This window comes from Trichomycterus rosablanca, chromosome 4 (assembly GCF_030014385.1).
Source record: "Trichomycterus rosablanca isolate fTriRos1 chromosome 4, fTriRos1.hap1, whole genome shotgun sequence".
NCBI classification, from domain to species: domain Eukaryota; kingdom Metazoa; phylum Chordata; class Actinopteri; order Siluriformes; family Trichomycteridae; genus Trichomycterus; species Trichomycterus rosablanca.
In genome coordinates this window covers 21237422-21261956 of record NC_085991.1, presented here as the reverse complement: position 1 = coordinate 21261956, position 24535 = coordinate 21237422, and positions in this window count along the sequence as shown.

The window sequence follows — 24535 nt, the reverse complement described above, 5'->3', positions numbered from 1 at the left end:
AGTACATAGTAATGACATAGAACACAAAAAGAGTTACATCTGCTCAGCAATTAGTCTTGGTGAATTTTAATTAAACACAGGGCTGGGCCTTAATACAAACATGACTATAAAATAATAAAAACTTGTGCAAACCAAGTGCTTACAAAGCTTATTCCAAAAAAAGCAAAACATTTAAAATGAGCACTATTAATTAAAGTAATTTAAACACATAAAATCCTCAAAGAAATAGTTTAATGAGTCTGGTGTCCAGCCCAAAGCACTGACCTTAACCCTTTGGAACATCTTTAGAATGAATTAAAATGTTGATCGCGAGCCATTTCTCATTCATTATCACTGCCTGACAATACAAATGTTCTTTTGACTGAATCAGCATAAGTTCCCAAGGGCACAGTCCTAAATCTTAACTTTAGCCTAAGCTTATTTGTTCATTTTTGTTTAGGTTTTTGTAGTGAACCAGTACTTTAAAAAGTATATCATGGTAAGATCAAAATCATTCCTGGTTACAGCTTCTCAAATGGCACAGCGATGTAATGCAGTAGCACAGAACTGAGATTTCAGCAGTGCCTGACCTGGCTGGACATCCAACAGACACATTCGGCCATGTTTGTGGGTGGGAGGTCAGATAGGGTTTTTTTTTTTTTACTGCCACCCACAAGACTGGCTGAACTCTGGCCAGCTAACTGTGTGCATGTCAGAGGAGGTGCATGACAATCAGATTGGTCCAAGAGGCTGAGGATTGTGATATGCAACCAAACAGTTCTATATTTTCTGTGCTTTATTTATAATTCAACATAAATGGCTACAACAATAAAATAAATAATTTTTATGTTGATGGATGGGCTTAAGATAAAAATGTTTAAAGCTAATTGCAGTTGTCTTTATTGCACTGTTCAATGTTGTTTTCACAGCACCAAATGGTTGCATATGCATATACAGAGAATGAGTGACAACTAAAAGAAAAACAAAAAGTATTTTAATAATTTGCCACCACAATCCATAAGAACAGCTCCAATTCAAGTGTCTGTAACCATACTGGAGGGATGGAACTTTCAATTAGTCATCTTCATAAAACCACTTTCAATTAGTGGTTTGATGATTAAAAACATTTAAGACCATTTCATTTTCAGCCCCTGTTTTGTTCATTGTGAAAAGAGACTTTGGCATCCTAGAAGTGACCACTCCATCAGAGTAGAAATGCTTCATCATACTGATTGAGCAAGTGTTAAGAGTAGCTTTGTATTATTTTCCAGTGGACCCGAACCATGCCAGCATATTCTTTCCAAAAAATAGATTCTATCTTTTTAATCTTATTTCTTTATTACATTTTAATAAGTTGCACAGTCTGTATATTTGGCAATTTCCTTAATGTGAGAGGAAGTAACAAGTAAATGCTTGTTGCTTCTTCTTTTATTTTCTCTCCTAGTACAAAAATCAATAAAGAGCAAGCATGGAGATAATTTCTTAATCAATTCCTGAAAGCAATCTGCCAAAGTATTACATATTATATTAAATTATATATATATATAAATATTGTATATACTGTATATAAGACTGAGGAAACACACATCTGTTTGATTTAGGTGTCACATAGAGGTTTTCATTTTCTTCTTATTCCTTAAATAAAATCACTTTTATTGCTTTTCCCCTCTACCAGTGCAGACTGTAATGAGGGAATATTTCCCTGGAGTGAAGATCACGCTTTTGGCAAACTTTGTTAAACAAATAAAATAGCTGCCTCTTATTGCCCCATTTCCAGACAATTACATGGTATGGAAATGAAACCAAATGACAGTAATTCTAGGAAATCAAAAATCTTTATTATGCTAACCACCCTGTTAGTTGGCAATTTTAAAAAAGCAATTTTAAAAAGCATTCACTGCTGTGAATGTTTTCCAAAAAAATCTGTGTTTGTACACATAGACAGGTAGTTATCTGCATTTACTTTGTTACATTTGCTTAAGTAACTTTTTAATAAATTGCACTTAAGACAGTAGTTTAAATATTACTTAATTTGTAACTCTAAAGTTAATCTGTAAAGACAAGAACTTTATTACTTTCAGCAGTGTACCATCTGCTACTCCTTTATCTGTGATTGAATTTTATATGTTATTCTACTGGGATTGGGGTGGCATGGTGGGTAAGTGAGTAGCACTGTCGCCTCACAGCAAGAAGGTCCTGGGTTTGATCCCCAGGTGGGGCGGTCCGGGTCCTTTCTGTGTGGAGTTTGTATATTCTCCCCGTGTCTGTGTGGGTTTCCTCCGGGAGCTCCGGTTTCCTCCCACAGTCCAAAGACATGCAAGTAAGGTGAATTGGAGACACTAAATTGTCCAACACTGTGTTCAATATAACCTTGTGAACTGATAAACCTTGTGTAATGAGTAATTACCGTCCTGTCATGAATGTAACCAAAGTGTGTAAACATGACATTAAAATCCTAATAAACAAAGAAACAAACTACTGGGATTGTACTGAACTAAGTGGGAACTATGTGGGGTCTAGGGTTAAAGTTTTCATACATGAAAAAGCATATGTAGTAAAATAAAATTATTTAGCATAATTTAGCATATTGACATGTGTGTTAACAACAAGACTTGCATTCTGGTGGTTATTGAGTTAATTGGCAGATTTTACCTAAAGCAAATCTGGACATCTGTTTTCTGTATGATTTTTTTTAAATTTTGAATTCTGTTATAGCCTGACTTTGCAGTTTTAAAAATATGCACTATATTACCAATGCACTATGCACTACACTACCTATCAGTGGTGTGTCCAGACAACTAAGCTTAAACAAAACAGACCTGGCAACCCTAAATATGATTCTGTAAATAATTTTTGAAAATGTAAAACATTAACACTTGTCTTCCTGTTTCACAAATATTTCCTACCTGATAGCACCACTGAATTTAACTCCTGGATCCCAGTAACAGCGCAATTTACTGCTGCGCCACCCAATCTCCCCCTTCTTTACTTTATTTATTTAACTAATTGAGATCAATTTCAACAAGGTATTGAAAAAGCTGTCTTCAAATAGGATAAATGCCTTATCAGAACAAGTTAGAAGAAAGTCCTTCGAAACCCGGCCTCAGGAGATCACACTGGCCTCCCTTTCTTTTTCAAGTTGATTAACCACCTTTAGTCCTGTATTAGCCACAGGAGGGATGAAAAAGGAGCTCATTAAGAAGTCTTGCAGCAGGTCTGAAGGATCATCTTGTCTGTTTCTCCCAGGACAACTAACAAGATTCTACATCAGAAGAATTTTCTTTACTCTGACTGAAACCTTGATAAAAAATAACTCTTTGTTTGTAGTTTAGCCTTTAATCCTGACACCTTTTTTTTAAATTGCAGCAGAGACCATAAGTGTAAAGAACTTTATAGCACATTAAATGGGATGTTTTATTCACTTACTAGATGCCAAGATTAATAGCCTGCAAAAAAGTATATAATCTGCAAAAATGTAAACACTTAATTTTTTAGGTATAATAAATCAAAATGTATAAGTTATAATATGTAATATACACCCATCAGCCATAACATTAAAACCACCTTTTTGTTTTTACACACATTGTCCATTTTATCGGCTTCACTTACCATATACAGTGGGGTCAAAAAGTATTTAGTCAGCCACTGATTGTGCAGGTTCTCCTACTTAGAAAGATGAGAGAGGTCTGTAATTTTCATCATAGGTACACTTCAACTATGAGAGACAAAATGAGAAAAAAAAAAACAGGAAATCACATTGTAGGATTTAAAAAAAAATTATTTGTAAATTATGGTGGAAAATAAGTATTTGGTCAATAACAAAAGTTCAACTCAATACTTTGTAACATAACCTTTCTTGGCAATGACAGAGGTCAAACGTTTCCTGTAAATCTTTACCAGGTTTGCACACACTGTAGCTGGTATTTTGGCCCATTCCTCCATGCAGATCTCCTCTAGAGCAGTGATGTTTTGGGGCTGTCGCTGGGCAACATGGACTCCACAAATTTTCTATGGGGTTGAGGTCTGGAGACTGGCTAGGCCACTCCAGGACCTTGAAATGCTTTTTACGGAGCCACTCCTTCGTTGCCCGAGCGGTGTGTTTGGGATCACTGTCATGCTGGAAGACCCAGCCACGTTCCATCTTCAATGCTCTCACTGATGGAAGGAGGTTTTGGCTTAAAATCTCACGATACATGGCCCCATTCATTCTTCCCTTAACACGGATCAGTCCCCTTTGCAGAAAAACAGCCCCAAAGCATGATGTTTCCACCCCCATGCTTCAAAGTAGGTATGGTGTTCTTGGGTTTTTCTTCTTCCTCCAAACACGACGAGTTGAGTTTTTACCAAAAAGTTCAATTTTGGTTTCATCTGACCACATGATATTCTCCCAATCCTCTTCTGGATCATCCATATGCTCTCTGGCAAACTTCAGACGGGCCTGGACATGTACTGGCTTAAGCAGGGGGACACGCCTGGCACTGCAGGATTTGAGTCCCTCTCGGCGGTGTGTTACTGATGGTAGCCTTTGTTACTTTGGTCCCAGCTCTCTGCAGGTCATTCATCAGGTCCCTCCGTGTAGTTCTGGGATTTTTGCTCACCGTTCTCATGATCATTTTGACCCCACGGGATGAGATCTTGACCCCAAGGGAGATTATCAATGGTCTTCCATTTTCTTACAATTGCTCCCACAGTTGATTTATTCACACCAACCTGCTTGCCTATTGTAGATTCACTCTTCCCAGCCTGGTGCAGGTCTACAATTTTCTTCCTGGTGTCCTTCGACAGCTCTTTGGTCTTGGCCATGGTTGAGTTTGGAGTCTGACTGTTTGAGGCTGTGGACAGGTGTCTTTTATACAGATAACGAGGTCAAACAGGTGCCATTAATACAGGTAACGAGTGGAGGACAGAAGAACTTCTTAAAGAAGAAGTTACAGGTCTGTGAGAGCCAGAAATCTTGCTTGTTTGTTATTGACCAAATACTTATTTTCCACCATGGAAACATCATGCTTTGGTGCTGTTTTTCTGCAAAGGGGACAGGGCGACTGATCCGTGTTATGGGAAGAGTGAACGGGGCCATGTATCGTGAGATTTTAAGCCAAAACCTCCTTCCATCAGTGAGAGCATTGAAGATGGAACGTGGCTGGGTCTTCCAGCATGACAATGGTCCCAAACACACCGCTCGGGCAACGAAGGAGTGGCTCCGTAAAAAGCATTTCAAGGTCCTGGAGTGGCCTAGCCAGTCTCCAGACCTCAACCCCATAGAAAATTTGTGGAGTCCGTGTTGCCCAGCGACAGCCCCAAAACATCACTGCTCTAGAGGAGATCTGCATGGAGGAATGGGCCAAAATACCAGCTACAGTGTGTGCAAACCTGGTGAAGATTTACAGGAAACGTTTGACCTCTGTCATTGCCAACAAAGGTTATGTTACAAAGTATTGAGTTGAACTTTTGTTATTGACCAAATACTTATTTTCCACCATAATTTACAAATTAATTCTTTAAAAATCCTACAATGTGATTTCCTGGATTTTTTTTTTTCTCATTTTGTCTCTCAAAGTTGAAGTGTACCTATGATGAAAATTACAGACCTCTCTCATCTTTCTAAGTAGGAGAACCTGCACAATCAGTGGCTGACTAAATACTTTTTGACCCCACTGTAGGAGCACTTTGTAATTCTACAATTACTGACTGTAGTCCATCTGTTTCTCTGCATGCTTTTATAGCTCCCTTTCATGCTGTTCTTCAATGGTCAGGACCCCCACAGGACCACCACAGAGCAGGTATTATTTGGGTTGTGGGGCATTCCAGCCAAAATGTCATTCCAGCCAATATATCCAGCCAACATTGCCCCGTAGGCAGCGTCCTGTGACCACTGATGAAGGTCTATAAGATGACCAACTAAAACAGCAGAAATAGATGAGCGATCACCTCTGACTTTACATCTGTGTCTGATCCACTCATACCAGCACAACACACACTAACACACCATGTCGTTGTCACTGCAGTGCTGGATGGTGGTGGATCATTTTCAGCACTGCAGTGACAATGACATGGTGGTGGTGTGTTAGTGTGTGTTGTGCTGGTATGAGTGGATCAGACACAGCAGTGCTGCTGGAGTTTTTAAATACTGTGTCCACTCACTGTCCACTCTATTAGACACTCCTACCTAGTTGGTCCACCTTGTAGATGTAAAGTCAGAGACGATTGCTCATCTATTGCTGCTGTTTGAGTTGCTCATCTTCTAGACTTTCATCAGTGGTCACAGGGCGCTTCCCACGGGTTGGTGGACTATTCTTAGTCCAGCAGTGACAGTGAGGTGTTTAAAAACTCCAGCAGTGGTGCTGTGTCTTATCCACTCATACCAACACACACTAACACACCACCACCATGTCAGTATTACTGCAGTGCTGAGAATGATCCACCACCTAAATAATACCTGCTCTGCAGTGGTCCTGGGAGAGTCCTGACCATTGAAGAACAGAATGAAACAAAGCATGCAGAGAAACAGATGGACTACAGTCAGTAATTGTAGAACTACAAAGTGCTTCTATATGGTAAGAGGAGCTGATAAAATGGACAGTGAGTGTAGAAACAAGGAGGTGATTTTAATGTTACGGCTGATTGGTATATATATATATATATATATAATTATGTATGAAAAGAAATTTTGTCCAGGTGGTTAAATTTAATCCAGAAACACCAAAAACTCAGGTCTGCCAATAAATAAGAAGTTACTGTAGCACAGGGCACACTGTCCATAGTCAAGTGTCCCCATAGTCATAGTCAAGTGTTATCATCATGAGCTTACAGACCGCTGTCCAAATATTTGCTTTAAAAAGGTGCATTACAATTACATTGTTGTCTAAAACGTTACCTATCAGAAGTAAACCAAGAATAAATCAAGAATAAATGTAAAATTACAATCTACCTCTGCTTATGTTGATTAAGTACCACTGATTATTGTTTTTTTAACACCTTTATCATTAATAATAATTCAAGATGTTTTATAATCAGAGGTGGAAAGTAACGAATTACATTTACTCGCGTTACTGTAATTGAGTAGTTTTTTTGTGTACTTGTACTTTTTAAAGTAGATTTTACAACCAGTAATTTTACTTTTACTTAAGTATGTTTTGTGTTAAGAATTGTAATTCGCTACATTTTAAATAACATCTGTTACTGAGTAAAAAAAAAAAACGCTAAAAAATCATGTCTGGGAATTCTGCGATGGAAAATAAACTGGTGCTAAAATAAAGGTGCTGTAATCTAGGTATAGAGTAGGGAATGGTGATTTTTAGAAGTGTAACATGTTTGGAGTTTGATGTTTCGTTATTTGACAACATAGTCTGATGTCAAAGAATGGCAAAGTTTTGTCTTACATCTTGAAGGTTTTCTTTGGGTCATTTAATGAAAGTCACAACACCTGTAACCTTGACTTGTTTTGAGTTATGGATTTGCAGTCTGACTGTTGTTTGGTATTTGTTAGTGATGAAAAGAAGGCTGGTCTATAGAATCCACAATTAATGCCAGCTTCAGTGGTTATACAGTTTGAAAAAGTTTTATAGGATGGTCTGTACTAAAATGACACATTACACATGCCTAAATGTTTTAAATGTTGTATCAACATGTTTTTTTCTATTCTATTTTAATTAAAAACAGCTACAGTGAGATACAGGGGTTGGACAATGAAACTGAAACACCTGGCTTTAGACCACAATAATTTATTAGTATGGTGTAGGGCCTCCTTTTGCGGCCAATACAGCATCAATTCGTCTTGGAAATGACATATACAAGTCCTGCACAGTGGTCAGAGGGATTTTAAGCCATTCTTCTTGCAGTATAGTGGCCAGGTCACTACGTGATGCTGGTGGAGGAAAACGTTTCCTGACTCGCTTCTCCAAAACACCCCAAAGTGGCTCAATAATATTTAGATCTGGTGACTGTGCAGGCCATGGGAGATGTTCAACTTCCCTTTCATGTTCATCAAACCAATCTTTCACCAGTCTTGCTGTGTGTATTGGTGCATTGTCATCCTGATACACGGCACCGCCTTCAGGATACAATGTTTGAACCATTGGATGCACATGGTCCTCCAGAATGGTTCGGTAGTCCTTGGCAGTGACGCGCCCATCTAGCACAAGTATTGGGCCAAGGGAATGCCATGATATGGCAGCCCAAACCATCACTGATCCACCCCCATGCTTCACTCTGGGCATGCAACAGTCTGGGTTGTACGCTTCTTTGGGGCTTCTCCACACCGTAACTCTCCCGGATGTGGGGAAAACAGTAAAGGTGGACTCATCAGAGAACAATACATGTTTCACATTGTCCACAGCCCAAGATTTGCACTCCTTGCACCATTTAAACCGACGTTTGGCATTGGCACGAGTGACCAAAGGTTTGGCTATAGCAGCCCGGCCGTGTATATTGACCCTGTGGAGCTCCCGACGGACAGTTCTGGTGGAAACAGGAGAGTTGAGGTGCACATTTAATTCTGCCGTGATTTGGGCAGCCGTGGTTTTATGTTTTTTGGATACAATCCGGGTTAGCACCCGAACATCCCTTTCAGACAGCTTCCTCTTGCGTCCACAGTTAATCCTGTTGGATGTGGTTTGTCCTTCTTGGTGGTATGCTGACATTACCCTGGATACCGTGGCTCTTGATACATCACAAAGACTTGCTGTCTTGGTCACAGATGCGCCAGCAAGACGTGCACCAACAATTTGTCCTCTTTTGAACTCTGGTATGTCACCCATAATGTTGTGTGCATTGCAATATTTTGAGCAAAACTGTGCTCTTACCCTGCTAATTGAACCTTCACACTCTGCTCTTACTGGTGCAATGTGCAATTAATGAAGATTGGCCACCAGACTGGTCCAATTTAGCCATGAAACCTCCCACACTAAAATGACAGGTGTTTCAGTTTCATTGTCCAACCCCTTGTATATCCACTTGTCCTGTTTGCATTACACAGAAGAGACAAAGTAACTAAGTAACCTTTACTCTGTAATGTTTACTCTGAGTACATTTTAAATGAGTTATTTTACTTTTTACTTGAGTAGATTTTTAGACTAGTAACTTTACTCGTACTTAAGTAAAAATTCATTAAAGTAATAGTACTTTTACTTGAGTACAATATTTTAGTACTCTTTCCACCTCTGTTTATAATAAGCTAGCTGTGTGTAGCATATGGCAGTGTATACATCAATTACCAGCCTATTATGTTATCAAAACCGCTTTGACCTGCTGAGACTCCACCACACACCTAAATACCTGTTGTATCTTGTACCAGCACATTACATGCACATCTTTTAACTTCTGTACATTGCGAGCTGGATCACGTAGGACGATCCATTTAATAGTGGGCGGAAGTTAATGTGGACACATTCATTGGTCTGTGGCTATAAAGCCATGTATACAGTGGGTTTGATGCAATGACTCATATTTTGTGGTGACATTACTGTACAAGGTTTATGTTTAACTATCTTCTGTTTTAAATATGCCTGACTAGCTATCAAGCAAATAAAGAATATAAAATATAAAAGGGAAATCTAACAATGGTAATGTAATGCACTGTAAATCAGATTAATACATATTTCTCCCTGGATATGCAACTGGCATTTCAAAATTACTTTTAAATTGATAAATTACATTGCAGGGGCTAAACATGCATTTGACCTAGCCATGTAATTTGCAACCTATCACAAAATATCACAAATTTCATATTCTAAAAAACATGCAAACTACAGTAGATGTCAGGTTGTTTTGGTTTGATGACAAACTCAGTCCTTGTGGAAGTATTTTAGCTTACATATTCTGCATAATTTTGAACATTGGTGCCCTAAGTAAAATAATACCATATTGTTTGAGTTGCTTGATTTTAGCCTTGCAGATCTTACGAAGTAAATTTTAGAGCACAGAATGAACCTTTGGCAACAATTCAGTATAGAATCCATGACTCTACATCTAGGTTGTGAGGATGTGAACACTGCCAAGAGCTATTCAATGATACCACAAAGTCAATATGAAATGCCTGGCTACATTAAACACTATATCAATTATCACAGAGTTAAAGAATATTTGGAATAAACAGATTTACAATGGCCTCACACATAGACTACCCAAAGTAACACTTAAATACAGTGTATCACAAAAGTGAGTACACCCCTCACATTTCTGCAAATATTTCATTATATCTTTTCATGGGACAACACTATAGACATGAAACTTGGATATAACTTGGAGTAGTCAGTGTACAGCTTGTATAGCAGTGTAGATTTACTGTCTTCTGAAAATAACTCAACACACAGCCATTAATGTCTAAATATCTGGCAACATAAGTGAGTACACCCCACAGTGAAAATGTCCAAATTGTGCCCAAATGTGTCGTTGTCCCTCCCTGGTGTCATATGTCAAGGTCCCAGGTGTAAATGGGGAGCAGGGCTGTTAAATTTGGTGTTTTGGGTACAATTCTCTCATACTGGCCACTGGATATTCAACATGGCACCTCATGGCAAAGAACTCTCTGAGGATGTGAGAAATAGAATTGTTGCTCTCCACAAAGATGGCCTGGGCTATAAGAAGATTGCTAACACCCTGAAACTGAGCTACAGCATGGTGGCCAAGGTCATACAGCGGTTTTCCAGGACAGGTTCCACTCGGAACAGGCTTCGCCAGGGTCGACCAAAGAAGTTGAGTCCACGTGTTCGGCGTCATATCCAGAGGTTGGCTTTAAAAAATAGACACATGAGTGCTGCCAGCATTGCTGCAGAGGTTGAAGACGTGGGAGGTCAGCCTGTCAGTGCTCAGACCATACGCCGCACACTGCATCAACTCGGTCTGCATGGTCGTCATCCCAGAAGGAAGCTGACGCACAAGAAAGCCCGCAAACAGTTTGCTGAAGACAAGCAGTCCAAGAACATGGATTACTGGAATGCCCTGTGGTCTGACGAGACCAAGATAAACTTGTTTGGCTCAGATGGTGTCCAGCATGTGTGGCGGCGCCCTGGTGAGAAGTACCAAGACAACTGTATCTTGCCTACAGTCAAGCATGGTGGTGGTAGCATCATGGTCTTGGGCTGCATGAGTGCTGCAGGCACTGGGGAGCTGCAGTTCATTGAGGGAAACATGAATTCCAACATGTACTGTGACATTCTGAAACAGAGCATGATCCCCTCCCTTCGAAAACTGGGCCTCATGGCAGTTTTCCAACAGGATAACGACCCCAAACACAACCTCCAAGATGACAACTGCCTTGCTGAGGAAGCTGAAGGTAAAGGTGATGGACTAAACCCAATTGAGCACCTGTGGCGCATCCTCAAGTATAAGGTGGAGGAGTTCAAGGTGTCTAACATCCACCAGCTCCGTGATGTCATCATGGAGGAGTGGAAGAGGATTCCAGTAGCAACCTGTGCAGCTCTGGTGAATTCCATGCCCAGGAGGGTTAAGGCAGTGCTGGATAATAATGGTGGTCACACAAAATATTGACACTTTGGGCACAATTTGGACATGTTCACTGTGGGGTGTACTCACTTATGTTGCCAGCTATTTAGACATTAATGGCTGTGTGTTGAGTTATTTTCAGAAGACAGTAAATCTACACTGCTATACAAGTTGTACACTGACTACTCTAAGTTATATCCAAGTTTTATTTCTATAGTGTTGTCCCATGAAAAGATATAATAAAATATTTGCAGAAATGTGAGGGGTGTACTCACTTTTGTGATACACTGTAACTTCTTGACTAAACACATTATTTTATCATTCACTGTTTACACAGAAAAAAACAATCATGTGGCTAGTAAATTTTCAAAAAATCAGATGATATTGGATGTGTGGACTCATGAGGGACTTGACAAAAATGTACAACCCCAAATCAGAAAAAAAGTTGGGACAGTATGGAAAATGCAAATAAAATAGAAATGCAGTGTTCCTTACATTTACTTTGACTTTGATTTGTTTGCAGACAGAACCCAATATATTTCATGTTTTGTCCATCCATTCCTGCATTTCAGGTCTGCAACACATTCCAAAAAAGTTGGGACAGAGGCAATTTAGGGCTAGTATGTGGTGAAAAAAACTAAATAATTATGTGATTCCAAACAGGTGATGTCAACAGGTGATTGTAATCATGGTTTGGTACAAAAGCAGCATCCAGGGAAGTCTGAGTCTTTGATTAGCAAAGATGATCAGAGGATGTCCAGTTTGTCAACAAATGCGTGAGAAAATGATTGAAATGTTTAAAAACAATATACCTCAAAGAAAGATTGGAATGGATTTGCATATTTCTCCCTCTACAGTGCATAATATCATTAAATGATTCAAGTAATCGGGAGGAATTTCAGTATGTAAAGGCCAAGGGCGCAAGCTTAAACTGAACGCCCGTCATCTTCAATCACTGGGCTCAGAGGCATCTATGATGGACCATTACACAGTGGCAACGTTTATTGTGGTCAGATGAATCAGCATTCCAGGTCTGGAAAAAAAAAAGATGCTGTGTGTTCCGGAACAAAAACAAAAAGGACCACCCAGACTGTTATCAGCAAAAAGTCCAAAAGCCAGGGTCTGTCATTGTATCGGACTGTGTCAGTGCCCTTGGCAAAGGTCATTTACACTTCTGTAATGGCAGCATTAATGAAGAAAAGGACATTAAGATCTTAGAGCAACATGTTCCCTGACCTGTCCCCTATAGAGAATGTGTGAAAAAATGCGACAACGACGACCCCGTACTGTTGTACATCTTAAGATGTGTTTTCAGGAAGAATGGGACAAAATAAAAGCTGAACACTAAATCACATGGTATCCTCGGTGCCAAAATGTCTTTTAAGTGTGGTGAAAAGGAATGGCAACATTACAAAGTGGTACATGCTTTACTGTCCCAACTTTTTTTGGAATGTGTTGCAGGCCTGAAATGCAGGAATAGATGTTTATTAATAAATGAAATAAAGTTGACCAAACAAAACATGAAGTATCTCAGGTTCATCCTGTCTGCAATCAAATAAAAAAACAAAGTAAATGTAAGAAACTTTTTTTTTTTTATTATTTGCATTTTCCATGCTGTCCCAACTTTTTCTGATTTGGGGTTGTACATAAAGAATTATTTTCTTTATTCACAAAAGATTTGTTAATGAGCCTACTGCTTCATTATGCTAGCCAACTACCGCTGGGATCTAGGGTTAAAATCCCCAACATTACTATTGAACGGTCAGTCGTCTACATACAGACATGATTGGCTGAATGTCTGAGGCCCTGTGATGGATTGGCGTCCTGTTTCTGCATTGCGCCCAGTAATCCTGGGAAATGCTTGAGCATCACAAACGCATGTATGAGTTTAATTTAATTGGAAGCTTGCAAATGTGTATAAGACCAATTACATAATTTCATTTAAAATGCCAGAAAAGTTTGACAGACAAAATTTGACAGACATAAAAAAATTGCATCAGTAAGGCCACTCATAAAGGGTAATTAGCAAACAAACTAGATATTTAAAATGTGGTATTCAAGCTGTTAAAGATAAAGAAATGTAAAGAAGCAGGAGAGGTCACTACTTTATGGAAGAGGAGAAGTGTGAAAAGGCTATGATAAAGCTCACAAGGACTGGAATACAGACCAGTGGAAAAGAGTATTATGAAGTGACAGATCCAAATTTCGAATGTGACATAGAGGAATGAGCAGGGGCTCCTTAGGGCGATCGGGCAACGCACCACCAAAGGGCGAAAGGGAAAAATTTTTTCTATCACATTCAACCAGTGTTCAACTAGCTGTGACTGTTCTGGAGTCTGTCTTGCCTCTGAATATCGTAGTCCAATCAGTGTCGAGTTGTGTTCCATACAGTACCGCCCCTTTTGGGGCAACTCCAGTCTAGCTGAAAATCGCCCCGGATCACTCTCATAGACTTTCATTTTAAAGCTCTTTTTTTCGCACTGTAATGCATTTTGAATGACTTCCGGGGGGGCATGCACTTACGTGCCTGTGTCACACGTAATCGTGCAACCCTAACCGCCTACCCCCCCCCACTCAGGTAAACACCCGCCATACCACCCCCCACCCTATGCCTTCCGCCAACCTGTCAGCCCAGTTCTTTCCAGTTCTGAAAGTTGGCAACCCTAATTGGATCTGCTGCACCTAAAATAAAATGCTGATGATGACTGAATTAAATTGTTAGTGTGAAGCTTTGCTTAATTTTATGATTAATGGTAAAGCTGGTCTCTCTCCATGACAGATGACATAAGATGTTAATTATTTAAGCTTTAATTTACCCATTGAACGGGTCACCTTGGCCATCATCGCAACAATTGCCCCCCCTGAGAGATTTGGCAGGAGCCGCCACTGGGAATGAGTGCTTCTCAGTCCAGTACCCATACCCTCTTCTTCCGCAGCCATGCCTTTGTAATGTGTGCAGCATGTACTGTAGTTTTGCATTGTCTTGTTAAAAAATGCATGGACGTCTCTGGAAAAGATGACGTCTTGAAGGCAGCATATGTTGCTCTAAGATCTCAGTGTACTTTTTTGCATTAAGGCTGCCATCACAGAAGTGTAAATGACCTTTGCCAAGGGCGCTGACACAGCCCCATACAATGACAGACCCTGGCTTTTGGACTTGTTGCTGATAACAGTCTGGATGGTCCTTTTTGTTTTTGGTCCGGAGCACACAGTGCCCATTTATTATCCAAAAAAGACCTGGAATGCTGATTCATCTGACCACAATACATGTTTCCACTGTGTAATGGTCCATCCTAGATGCCTCCAAGCCCAAAGAAAGTCGACGCCGCTTCTGGACATGGCTAACATAAGGCTTCTTTTTTGCACAGTAAAGTTTTAGGTGGCATTTGTGCATGTAACTCTGTATTGTAGTGCTTGACAAAGGTTTGCTAAAGTAATTCCTTGCCCATGTGGTTATATCAGCTATTATTAAGTGGCGGTTCTTGATGCAGTGCCGTCTGAGGGATCGAAGATCACTGGCGTTCAGCTTAAGCTTGCGCCCTTGGCCTTTGCCCACTGAAATTCCTCCCGATTCCTTGAATGGTTTAATGATATTATGCACTCTAGAGGGAGAAATATGCAAATTCCGTCCAATCTTTCTTTGAGGTACATTGTTTTTAAGCATTTCAATCATTTCCCCACACATTTGTTGACAAACTGGAGATCCTCTGATCATCTTTGCTGATCAAAGACTTTCCTGGATGCTGCTTTTGTACCAAACCATGATTACAATCACCTGTTTGGAATCACATCATTATTTAGTTTTTTTCCCTCATTACTAGCCCTAATGCAGGAATGGAGGTATATTAACAAATGAAATTAAGTTGAGCAGACAAAACATGAAATATCTTGGGTTCAAAATATAACGAGGTCTGTGGTAGCTGGTGAACGTGCCCCGGGTTCCCAGCGAAGCAGACATTACAGAGCTCAGAAAACTAAGGCCTCTTATACCAGGCCTCCTAATTAGTGCTGATCACCCGCAGCTGTGGGGCTGACTATTTAAGCCAGCTCCACACAGCAGCGGGTGTCGCACCTTTGTTTGTTTTCCGGTCCGTGGTGGCAGCTCGTCCACACGTTCGTAGCCTTAGCTGGTAGCCCTGGTGGCGTATGCCATTCGGGCAAGTAAAACCGCAAGGTTTGAGGTAACTGGTATGTTCTTTTGGTCTCTTAGATATAGTGTGGTGCGACGCCGCGCAGTCCTCGAACTGCAGTTCATTTGTGCGCTAGCATTTAGCATTAGCGGTTTCACTCAGCGCTGTGTTAGCGTTGAGGGTAATTCTGGCACCAGTGCCTTTAGTCAAACTAAACATTGGATTCTTCAACCGCTGGGTGGCGACTCCGCTGAGCAAGCGGTTGTCGCGCCAAACATCCCCGGTTCGAATCCGCAGTCTACCCCTGCCTAACTTTGCCTATTTGTTTCTTTCTTGTTTCAGATCGGTGTGTGTCAGCTCCGCGACCTAGAGCGCGCCGACCGTTCACTGCTGTTGTTGATCGCGGTGATGGGTCTAGCGCTCCTCGGAGTTCCCCTCCTCTCCCCTCGCTCCTAAACGTATTAGGGGTTCTCGCGCCCCGTTTCCCAGCTCCACTTCAGCGTGGTGGTAACGCTCCCGGCTGTCACGCGGCTGATCGGGGTTCGCGTCCCGCTTTCTTCATTTTGGTTTTCCGTTGACTATTTTTCATTTAGTTGCGTCAGCAGCTCCGTCGGAGTTTCCGATCGGGTTTTTTGTGTTCTGTTTTTGTTAGCTGTTTATCTTTCTGTTATCTTTTATAAATAAATAAATATTTTTGTTATAATTTTACTTCTGCATTTGCGTCCTTTCTTCCCACGTGACAGAAAGGTGCGACCAACCATGGACGCAGCAGAAGAGCCACCCCCTATCGACGTACTACGCCACCAGGGTGTGGCGTTAGGCAGGCACGAGGTGGCCATCAATCAATTGGCGCAGCAGGTAGCTGCGCTTACTCAGCAGCCTCCAGCTTTAGGAGTCGGCTCACACCCCCCACCCCACTCTGGAGGGTGTGGAGGTCGCGACACCCCCATCCCTCCTCCTGAAAGATATTCGGGAGAAGCCAAGAGGTGCCGTGGCTTCCTCCTCCAGTGCGCCCTAGTCTTCGAGTTGCAGCCCTCCCGCTACCCCACAGAGCGGTCGAGGGTTGCCTATATCGTGTCTCTCTTGACTGGCCGAGCCTTGGAATGGGCTACCGCCCTCTGGGAGCAGAACGCTCCGGAATGCTCGTCCGAAAGCGTCTTTAAGGAGGCCTTAAAGGAGACCTTCTTCCACCCCTCGGGGGGTCGTGAGGCAGGCCCACGCTTACTTGAGCTAACACAAGGTAATCGGCCAGTCGCAGATTATGTAATTGAATTTAGGACACTAGCGGCGGAGTGTGGGTGGGATGAGGGATCTCTCACCGCCATCTTTCATCGTGGCTTATCTGAAAAGATAAAGGATGAGCTGGCCACCAGGGACCGTCCAACGACCCTTAAGGCCTCCTATGTGCTGGCCACAGCCATCGATACCCGTCTTCGCCAGCGAAACCGGGAACGCGGTACCTGTCCCCCGTTTACCCGCTCGCTGGCGCCCCCTAAGTCTCCTCCACCGGCCATGGATCCCGAACCCATGCAGTTGGGCTCAGCCCGTGCCAATGCTCCTTCGGCATCGGGCTCGTTCTCCCGACCCCGGCGGCCGGAAAACTTCTAGGCCGCTCTCGAGTCAGGGACTCGGGAGCGAGCCAACCTACCATCCCTGCCCAAGGTCTGCTTTTGCAGGCCCGGTTGTCCTGGGGCCTCGGGAACACAAACCTTCAGGTTTGTGTCGATTCAGGTGCGGTGGAGAATTTTATTGACAGCGATCTGGTACACAGGCTGGGGATTGAGGTCCAACCGCTAGCATCACCAGTGTCGGTCCATGCGGTGGATGGCCGACCTGTAGCGGGCAGCCCGATAACCCAACAGACAAAACCTCTCACGTTGCGTCTGCAAAACCACGAGGAACGGATTACCTTTCTTGTAACTCACGTTCCTCACCTCCAGGTGGTTTTGGGGTATTCGTGGCTGCAAAGACACAACCCTCAGATCGACTGGGCCACCGGATCAATCTTCATCTGGGGAACGCGGTGTCGCGACTCGTGCTTGCTGCAAGCTGGCACGGGTTCTGCTCCGATGGAACCGCAGATGGAGGTCCCGGATTTGGCAGCTGTTCCTCCTGTGTACCATGACTTACGGGAGGTTTTTAGCAAGTCCCGGGCGCAGGACTTGCCCCCCCACAGACCGTTCGATTGCGCCATCAATCTTTTGTCCGGCACTGCTCCTCCTAGGGGGCGCCTTTTTTCGCTCTCCGGTCCAGAGAAGGTGGCTATGGAGGAGTATGTGCGTGAGGCACTTAAACAGGGGTTCATCCGTCCTTCCTCCTCCCCAGCTGGGGCAGGGTTCTTTTTTGTGAGCAAGAAGGACGGCACCCTGCGCCCCTGTATCGATTATCGCGGTCTGAATGCCGTTACGATCAAGGATCGGTACCCGCTGCCGCTGATGGCTACGGCTTTCGAAGCCCTTCAGCGAGCTTCTGTTTTTTCCAAGCTCGATCTTCGCAGCGCGTACAATTTGATCCGGATCAGGCAGGGGGATGCATCGACGAGCATATAGGGCATGTCCGACGAGTTCTCCAGCTTTTGCTCGACAACCATTTGTTTGTCAAGCTGGAGAAGTCAGTCTTTCACTCCCCCACGGTTTCGTTCCTGGGGTTTGTAGTGGCCGAGGGCACCCTGCGCATGGACTCGGCTAAGGTATCGGCTGTGGAGAAGTGGCCAACTCCAAGTTCTTTACGCCAACTGCAAAGGTTTTTGGGCTTTGCAAACTTTTTTCGGCGTTTTATTAAGAACTTTAGCTCAGTCGCCTCTCCGTTAACGGACCTTACAGGAAAAGGTCCGTTCCGATGGACGGTGCAGGCCCAACAAGCTTTTGACGAGCTAAAAACACTCTTGACAACTGCTCCCGTTTTACAGTTGCCCGACCCAGAGGAACCCTTCGTTGTCGAAGTGGATGCCTCCGAGGTCGGAGCTGGGGCAGTTTTGTCCCAAAGAGTGGGGCCAGGGAAGAAGCTGCATCCATGTGCCTTCTTCTCGCACCGCCTGACTCCAGCCGAGCGGAACTACCCGGTTGGAGACAGGGAACTCTTGGCCATTAAGTTGGCGTTAGAGGAGTGGCGACACTGGCTCGAGGGGGCCAATCATCCTTTTCTTGTCTGGACGGATCACAAAAATCTGTCATTCATCCAGCAAGTCAAGAGGATGAACTCCCGTCAGGCCCGGTGGTCCTTATTTTTTGGAAGGTTCAATTTTACACTGTCTTATAGACCGGGGTCCAAAAACGTCAAACCGGACACTCTGTCTAGACAGTGGGAACCGACCAGGCCGGAGACCGGACCTGATCCCGTGATCCCCTCGACCCTGATAGCGGCCCCAGTCACATGGGGCATATCGAAGGTCATTCGGGATGCCCACCGAGCTGAACCCGACCCCGGTGGGGGACCTCCTGACAGACTGTACGTACCTTCATCCGTACGGCGTCAGGTTTTTGAATGGGCCCATGCTTCCCCATTTTCGGCGCACCCAGGTGTGACTAAGTCCCTGGTCTTGCTGCGCCGAAGATTTTGGTGGCCGGGGATGGAGAACCAGGTACGTGACTTTGTCCGTGCTTGCTCTGTGTGTGCTCTGAACAAGACACCCAGAGAGCGCCCGAGGGGCCTCCTTCATCCGTTGCCAATACCTGCTAGACCGTGGTCCCACATTTCTCTGGACTTTGTGACAGGCTTGCCAAAATCCAGAGGGTTCACGGCGGTATTGGTAATTGTCGACCGGTTTACCAAATCTTGCCTTTTTATCCCACTGCCCAAGCTACCATCCGCCATGGGTACTGCGCAAATCATTCTGAATCATGTGGTGAGAGCACATGGGGTCCCATCAGACATTGTGTCTGATCGGGGTCCACAGTTTGTAAGCCAGTGCTGGCGGGCCTTTTGCCAACTTATTGGCGCCACGGCCAGCTTATCCTCCGGCTACCACCCGGAGTCGAATGGGCAGTCGGAGAGGCTGATCCAGGATCTGAGCAAGATGCTCAGGTGCCTGACGGCAGGGAATCCGACCACGTGGTCGGATAAGTTGATATGGGCGGAGTTTGCTCACAACACCCTGCATCATTCGGCGATTGGAATGTCACCGTTTGAGGCTCAGTTCGGGTACCCTCCGCCGCTCTTTCCTGAGCAGGAGCAGCAGGTAGCGGTCCCGTCTGTACAGCTTCATGTCCGCCGCTGCCGCGCCGCCTGGCGCAAAGCTAGGCAGGCACTTGTGGCCACCCAGCGCTCTGTGAAGCGCAAAGCTGACCGCAGGCGGCAGCCGGCTCTTACCTTCCGGCCAGGCCAACGAGTACTTGTGTCAACGAGGGATCTCCCCGTTCGAGGTGCCCCACATAAGTTGGCACCCAAGTACATTGGTCCGTTCAAGGTGGTAAAGCGGATTAATCCGGTGACGTATAGGTTGGAGCTTCCTCCCCGTATGAAAGTGCATCCAACCTTTCATGTCTCCCATCTCCGACCATTTATGTGCGGGGGAGTTTTACCCCCTCCCCAACCTCCCGCCCCTCGTATCATCCAGGGTGCCCCTGCCTTCACCGTCCGCCGGTTGCTTGACAGCAGGAAGGTTCAGGGTAGCACCCAATACTTGGTGGATTGGGAGGGTTACGGCCCTGAGGAACGTTCATGGGTACCGGCTCGTCAGATCCTGGACCCTGAACTGATCCGCGAGTTACGACGCAACCGAGCTGCGGGTCTTGGGACCTCAGGAGCTGTCCCTAGAGGAGGGGGTTCTATAACGAGGTCTGTGGTAGCTGGTGAACGTGCCCCGGGTTCCCAGCGAAGCAGACATTACAGAGCTCAGAAAACTAAGGCCTCTTATACCAGGCCTCCTAATTAGTGCTGATCACCCGCAGCTGTGGGGCTGACTATTTAAGCCAGCTCCACACAGCAGCGGGTGTCGCACCTTTGTTTGTTTTCCGGTCCGTGGTGGCAGCTCGTCCACACGTTCGTAGCCTTAGCTGGTAGCCCTGGTGGCGTATGCCATTCGGGCAAGTAAAACCGCAAGGTTTGAGGTAACTGGTATGTTCTTTTGGTCTCTTAGATATAGTGTGGTGCGACGCCGCGCAGTCCTCGAACTGCAGTTCATTTGTGCGCTAGCATTTAGCATTAGCGGTTTCACTCAGCGCTGTGTTAGCGTTGAGGGTAATTCTGGCACCAGTGCCTTTAGTCAAACTAAACATTGGATTCTTCAACCGCTGGGTGGCCACTCCGCTGAGCAAGCGGTTGTCGCGCCAAACATCCCCGGTTCGAATCCGCAGTCTACCCCTGCCTAACTTTGCCTATTTGTTTCTTTCTTGTTTCAGATCGGTGTGTGTCAGCTCCGCGACCTAGAGCGCGCCGACCGTTCACTGCTGTTGTTGATCGCGGTGATGGGTCTAGCGCTCCTCGGAGTTCCCCTCCTCTGCCCTCGCTCCTAAACGTATTAGGGGTTCTCGCGCCCCGTTTCCCAGCTCCACTTCAGCACGGTGGTAACGCTCCCGGCTGTCACGCGGCTGATCGGGGTTCGCGTCCTGCTTTCTTCATTTTGGTTTTCCGTTGACTATTTTTCATTTAGTTGCGTCAGCAGCTCCGTCGGAGTTTCCGATCGGGTTTTTTGTGTTCTGTTTTTGTTAGCTGTTAATCTTTCTGTTATCTTTTATAAATAAATAAATATTTTTGTTATAATTTTACTTCTGCATTTGCGTCCTTTCTTCCCACGTGACACAAAATGTCTGCAATTAAATAAAAGTGTAAGGAACATTTTCCATACTGTCCCAACTTTTTCTGTATATACAGTGTATCACAAAAGTGAGTACACCCCTCACATTTCTGCAAATATTTCATTATATCTTTTCATGGGACAACACTATAGACATGAAACTTGGATATAACTTAGAGTAGTCAGTGTACAGCTTGTATAGCAGTGTAGATTTACTGTCTTCTGAAAATAACTCAACACACAGCCATTAATGTCTAAATAGCTGGCAACATAAGTGAGTACACCCCACAGTGAACATGTCCAAATTGTGCCCAAATGTGTCGTTGTCCCTCCCTGGTGTCATGTGTCAAGGTCCCAGGTGTAAATGGGGAGCAGGGCTGTTAAATTTGGTGTTTTGGGTACAATTCTCTCATACTGGCCACTGGATATTCAACATGGCACCTCATGGCAAAGAACTCTCTGAGGATGTGAGAAATAGAATTGTTGCTCTCCACAAAGATGGCCTGGGCTATAAGAAGATTGCTAACACCCTGAAACTGAGCTACAGCATGGTGGCCAAGGTCATACAGCGGTTTTCCAGGACAGGGTCCACTCGGAACAGGCTTCGCCAGGGTCGACCAAAGAAGTTGAGTCCACGTGTTCGGCGTCATATCCAGAGGTTGGCTTTAAAAAATAGACACATGAGTGCTGCCAGCATTGCTGCAGAGGTTGAAGACGTGGGAGGTCAGCCTGTCAGTGCTCAGACCATACGCCGCACACTGCATCAACTCGGTCTGCATGGTCGTCATCCCAGAAGGAAGCTGACACACATTACTGGATTACTGGAATGCCCTGTGGTCTGACGAGACCAAGATAAACTTGTTTGGCTCAGATGGTGTCCAGCATGTGTGGCGGCGCCCTGGTGAGAAGTACCAAGACAACTGTATCTTGCCTACAGTCAAGCATGGTGGTGGTAGCATCATGGTCTTGGGCTGCATGAGTGTTGCTGGCACTGGGGAGCTGCAGTTCATTGAGGGAAACATGAATTCCAACATGTACTGTGACATTCTGAAACAGAGCATGATCCCCTCCCTTCGAAAACTGGGCCTCATGGCAGTTTTCCAACAGGATAACGACCCCAAACACAACCTCCAAGATGACAACTGCCTTGCTGAGGAAGCTGAAGGTAAAGGTGATGGACTAAACCCAATTGAGCACCTGTGGCGCATCCTCAAGTGGAAGGTGGAGGAGTTCAAGGTGTCTAACATCCACCAGCTCCATGATGTCATCATGGAGGAGTGGAAGAGGATTCCAGTAGCAACCTGTGCAGCTCTCGTGAATTCCATGCCCAGGAGGGTTAAGGCAGTGCTGGATAATAATGGTGGTCACACAAAATATTGACACTTTGGGCACAATTTGGACATGTTCACTGTGTGGTGTACTCACTTATGTTGCCAGCCATTTAGACATTAATGGCTGTGTGTTGAGTTATTTTCAGAAGACAATAAATCTACACTGCTATACAAGTTGTACACTGACTACTCTAAGTTATATCCAAGTTTTATAATATATATATATAACAAATATATATATATGCCAAATGCAAACACGTCAGAGGGGGTGCAATAAATTTATATATTTAATATATTTATATGGCAATAAATTTCAGCAGATTCGTGTTCTTTGAGACTTGAGAAATGAAATGTTTACTATGGAAGCACTTCTGTAAGTCGCTCTGGATAAGAGCGTCTGCTAAATGCAGAAAATGTAAATGTAAATATAAATGGGTGCTTCCCAAAAGGAGTGGCATGGGCTATGAATGGTCTATAATGATCCCATCAGTCTAGACTCTAACACTCTGTCTGTCTATCTATTTTCTATCTAGGCAGATAAACAGAGGAGAGTTGGATTTCAAAGAGTTGTAACACCCAATTCTTACCTTTGCTTTGAATTGAATAATAGCGGGTGCTGTGGAACAGTACTTCAGGCACTCTACCATGCCACACCTGCTCATAACTTCTTAGCCTCTTTTAGTGCCGTTTCCAAGGAAACTGAAGGAAATAGATTTTGTCTCGTCATGGTACAACGATTGTCTTGTTTAAACCTAACATAAAATAATTTTGATGCATAGCGAATACAAATGCAGAAACGTACTTTACACTGACAGCTATGAAAGCAATAAAAGGCCTATAGAGTAAACAATACCTTACTGTGTGATATGGGAGCTGCTCATGCACCAGACTGCAAGAAACACGTTTATTTCCCACAGGGAAAATTCAAATTAGAAAGCATTAATTATTTACTCATATTCTTTTTGCTGGCATTTCCCAGAAATACACCCAGCTGGGACTGGCCATCAAAACTGCATATTACCGGTTGTTTGTATTAGTGATTGCTAGTGAATAGAAAAGATTTATTTTTTGTACTTTTTGTTCTTGCTTTGACTTTATATATTATACTGTATATTACAGTATTTATGCATTTACTTATTTTTCATATCCAGTTGTATCTTTTTTCCACTTCTGTACTCCCTACCGTGACTGAAGAAGTCCATACCCCCTCTGACGTGTGTGCATTTAGCAACGACTTCTTTGTTCTTTTTTCCAGCATTTTATTATAGGAGCGTTCTACCTGCCAGAAGAGACAGCAATTGCTCATGTTCTGCATGGGGTTTCTCTTGGTATTCTGGTCTCCTTTCACCTTCTGGATGTGACTAAGACAGTAAATACACACTACACGATCTATCACCAACTGGAATTGCAGGCGAGCTTCTGTGGTCTCCCAAACTATGTTTTGTCACGAAAACACACGCGAGAAGTGACGAGGGGTTTAATGATACTACGTTCAAAAATGCACGTCAACAAGTAGTGAGCGATCAATGTTTGTCAGCTGATGTGCAGTGTAAAAGCAAGTAGGACAAATAAATAAATCTGATTGGATTGGGCTACGTGGCCAGAAAGGATTGTTCTATAGTGAGTTGGAGGTTAATAAATATTTTTTGCAATGCAACGTTGGTGTTACATTTTGTAGAGAATGATAAGGTCAGAAATACTGTAAAACTTGAGTGCATTTTCCCTCACCCCGTATCTTGCGTTCTCATTGGCTGTTCAACACCACACTCATTGCCAGTCGGCCGACTCATATCCAGATATCTAGCAAGCTGGATAATTATTTTCAATCGCCGAGCGTTCAGCAAGTGCTCGGCAAACCGCTCGGATCAAGTTGTTGAGCAGTTCTCACATAGCAATTGAGAGCCAAGTCAGGGCCATGG